The sequence below is a fragment of the Gossypium hirsutum genome, unplaced genomic scaffold (genome assembly GCF_007990345.1).
Source record: "Gossypium hirsutum isolate 1008001.06 unplaced genomic scaffold, Gossypium_hirsutum_v2.1 scaffold_623, whole genome shotgun sequence".
Classification (NCBI taxonomy): Eukaryota; Viridiplantae; Streptophyta; class Magnoliopsida; order Malvales; family Malvaceae; genus Gossypium; species Gossypium hirsutum.
This window is the reverse complement of record NW_024403163.1, coordinates 6955-11242: the sequence shown is the minus strand read 5'-3', so window position 1 is coordinate 11242 and position 4288 is coordinate 6955. Positions and strand designations below refer to the sequence as shown.

Sequence of the window (4288 nt, the reverse complement as noted above, 5' to 3'; positions counted from 1 at the left end):
TAGGGCTGATTTTTGAGAATATATGTGTATATGAAATTATCTGTTTAGTTATATGAATGCTATACTTCAGTTGAGCCTAATTCCATTGCTCAAAACTTACTAAGCATTAAATGCTTACTCCGTTTCTTTGAATCTCTGTTTTATAGATTTTGGTTCGTCAGCTATCGGACTCGGGAGTGTCGAAGTCGAAGTCGCCCACACTATCAAAGCCCCTTTTGGTACACTTTTGGTTGAACTTTGAAATGGCATGTATAGGACTACCCTTTTTGTTGTTGGTCATGGACCCTTTGGTTTTGTATAAATTTGGATAGCCATGCGAAAATGGCTTATATACACTTTGAGCTTAATTTTATAATCGTCTTGTATGATGTTCATTAAGAGGTATGGAAATGTTTGGGAACGATTAGCCATTGGAATGGTTAATCATGATCATATTTTGTGCTATTTATGCAAAAGGGCTAGTTGAATCATGGAAACTATGTAATAGGTAAAGTCTACCTTAAAAATAGATGCTGATAGCAGCAGCGACGTGAATGTGAAAAATCACTAAAAATAGCAGGAATGGAATTAAATAGTGAATAAATTATGTAATCGAACCTTGATGAATCTATTTTCATAAGAAAGCAACGAAACAATCATATGAATAGTATGTTAAGAGATATTTAGGTTTTCGTAAAACTGGGGCAAAACGGTTTCTGGATTCCCTGTTCTGACTTTGGAAATTCATTATAAATTAACCAGAGATAATTAGAAGTCATGCCTTATATTTATAGATTCCTTTTTAAGCATAGTTTCATTAGAAACAAACGGCATCAGTATTGAATCCCTGTACAGGGAGATATCCAGTTGTAGTGCGTGGAGGTCAGAATAGTCAAACCCTGAAATAGGGGAGACTTTAACTAATAAACTGTACTAATTGGCCCAACAAAAAATTCTAGAAAACAATTTGTAGATGGATATATGAGTCTAGTTTCAGGGAAAATTGCGAAACTGATTTTTGAGTTTTGGAACTCAAGATATGATTTTTTAAGGTGACAGTGACGCAGTTAGTCAGCTGTCTGGAAATTTTCAAAATGGACTGTGAGAATAAGTGAATTTAGTCTGTGAACCCCTCGTGTCTGACTCCGGTAACGGTCTCGGGTACGGGGTGTTACAGAACCTGTGAAGAACTAAGAAAACCATCATTCTTTTTATTTAAGAGTTCTACCTGATTAGAGAGCATGGTGACCGAGTCGACATTATAAACGCCGGCTGTTTTCGTTGGCTTTGTCCTCATGACTTGCCATTGATAGTTATTCAGTGACATCTCCTCTATTAACTCATAGGCACCTTCAGGTGTTTTATTATTGATGGTTCTGCCAGCAGCTGCGTCAACCATTTGTCGAGTCGAAGGATTCAGGCCATTATGGAACGTTTGAACCTTTAGCCAAAGATGTAGCCCATGGTGAGGGCACCTTCTCAAAAGGTCCTTGTATCTCTCCCATGCATCGTAGAGTGTTTCTAAATCCATCTGTACAAAAGAAGAGATATCATTACGTAATTTAGCCGTTTTAGCTGGCGGAAAATATTTTAGTAAAAAATTTTCGGTCATTTGTTCCCAAGTAGTAATTGACCCTCGTGGTAACGAGTTCAACCACTGTTTAGCTTTGTTCCTCAATGAAAAAGGGAATAACTGAAGACGAATGGCATCATCAGAGACACCATTAATTTTAAATGTATCGCATAGTTCTAAGAAGTTGGCTAAATGGGTGTTGGGATACTCATCCTGCAAACCATCAAACTGAACAAATTGTTGTATCATTTGAATAGTGTTAGGTTTTAATTCAAAAGTATTTGCAGCTACAGCAGGTTTAACTATGCTCGATTCAGTTCCTGTTAAAGAAGGTTTAGCATAATTGTACATAGTTCGTGGAGCAGGATTTTGATTAACTGCAATTGCAAGAGGTAGCTGATTGCCTTCGTTTTCAACCATCTCTTCGGTTGGGGGTTGAGTATCGTCTTCTTGCTCGTTCTCTGTATATCTTAAGCTTCGCCTTATTTCTCTTTGATTTCTGCGAACTGTACGATTGATTTCTTCGTCAAAAAGTAATGGTCTTGACGGATTTCTTCTAGTCATAAACTATAAAAACTTGCCAAGAGAAGGAAAAAGTAAATTAATAAATAATAATAATTAAAGTGCACGAAAAATAAATGGCTAAAGTAATAAAAATTGAGTGATCCTAATATTTCAGTTTCCCGGCAATGGCACCAAAAACTTGATCGCGTGATTTCGTGATAGGTTTTAAATATTTATAATTACTTGTTCTTGAACTAACTATTATCACGATGTAGGCCAGTGTACCTATTGAACAGTAGTATAGTTTTAGCAAGACCGGATTGTCGAACCCAAAGGAACTAAAAGTACTAGTAATGACTGTCTTTTTATTATCTAGCCTAAGAATAAAGAGGTTTTTGTTTTAACTAACTAATTATCTAAACTAAGAACGCACAGAGAATGGAATTGGGGAATTGCTTTTGGAAAAATCGATTGAATGAAGACAATACCTAATGAAAAATCCACCTATACTGAACTTATTATTCTGGCTCCGAATCGGACGATTTATTCATTTAACTTGTTCCGTAGAGATTCCTAAGTTATGTTATTATCCCTATTCAAGACTAATAACGTCTAATCCCTAGATTGAATAACCAAGACTTTTCTCTAATTAACACTCTAGGGTTGCATTAACTCAATCTATGGATCCCCGTATTAGGTTTCACGCTAATCCGGCCAAATCTTGTCACCCTATGTCTAGGCGCGCAATCAACTCTACTTAATTATGACAAATGTACTCTTAAACAGGATCTATTCCTCCTCTGAATAAGAGCTTATCTTGAATCGGTATCCTGGGATATCAAAACAAGAATTAAGAACACATAATTAAGAACAAGTCAAATATTTATCATACAATTCAGAAAATAATAACAAGATTCGTTTTAGGTTTCATTCCCCTAGGTATTTAGGGGATTTAGTTCATAACTAAATAAGAAAACATCTCAGAATAATAAAGAATACAAAAAATAAAGAAAACCCAAAACTCCTGAAGGGGAATTGAGGAGAGATCTTCAGTATTGATGATGAATCCAGCTTCTGAGATGAATCAATCGGCTTTCTTGGAGTAATTCCTTACCCTCTACTCTATGTGTCTTTTCTTCCTCCTCTAGGGTGTATTTATTGGCTTTGGAATGCTTAAAAGCCCTCAAAATTAGCCTTTTCCAAATTGGACTCAACTTGGGCTCGGTAGGGACACGCCCGTGTGCGATTACTTCAGGCTGTGCTCGAGCCTGCCAAATTGACACGGCCGTGTGGTCTGCCCATGTGAAGAGGTCCAGGCCGTGTTGATTTTGTACTTTGGCCTATTTTCTCTGTTTTTGGCCCGTTTCTCATTCCTTTCGCTCTCCTAAGTGTAAAACATGAAATTAAAGCATTAGGAGCATCGAATTCACCAATTCTAATGGAAAATCATCCATAAAATGCATTAAACATGGGGTAAAATATTCTATAAATTATTGTTTATCACCTGTGCAGTTGAGAAAAGTGTTAGCGAATTGTAAGCTAAACGAGTACCGTGAGGGTTGACATCTGGTTGTAAATTTTAGGCCAGACCTGATGAATGGTATTATATTAGAGTAAAGACTTGTGTAACAGAAAACCCAGAACCTATGCAGAAATGTTGCAAGAAAACTTATAGAAATAATATATTAGTGGTCGAGTTTGGGACTCGACATCTCTGATTTTGTGCAAGAATATTTGGAGTAATAACATAGCTAAAGCCGAATATCGAGTGTCTTCAGTACTACTTCAGCCAGTGTTGGTACTAGAATGGAGTTGAGAAAGATTAGTATAGAATTCTTATCGAGACAATTCTTGTCTCTAGAAAATAGAAGTGTTATGTGGGTTTATGGTTGAGTAATTGACGAGATTTGTAAATTATTTCAGCATGTACAGAAATCTCGTTTAACAGAGTAATTGAATTGCTTGTGTTTGACGTTGTCAGATTTCATAGAAAGCTTTGAATGCGTGGTTGTGTTTTGGCACCACATATCATTTTCGGTTTGATTGGTTCATATTTTTGACAATATGTTTCCCTTCCGTGTTTCAGAATTTAAGAGTAATTGAGAATTGAATTTGTTAAACTATTGGTTCTACGAGGTAATAGAGTATAAGGCCAGTGATGTTGTAACACCCCAAACTCGGCCTGGACGTTATGATTGAATATGGTGATGTCACATTGAAGGGTATTTTCGT

The 4288-nt window shown here is 36.4% G+C and overlaps 1 non-coding gene across 1 annotated transcript; it reads left to right on the top strand.

Moving 5' to 3' along the window:
• The first annotated feature begins 1436 nt into the window (after positions 1-1436).
• LOC121226904 (small nucleolar RNA R71) lies at positions 1437-1543 on the top strand. The gene has a single exon (XR_005924597.1). It is a non-coding gene; the product is annotated as a small nucleolar RNA R71 (small nucleolar RNA).
• Positions 1544-4288: the final 2745 nt, after the last annotated feature.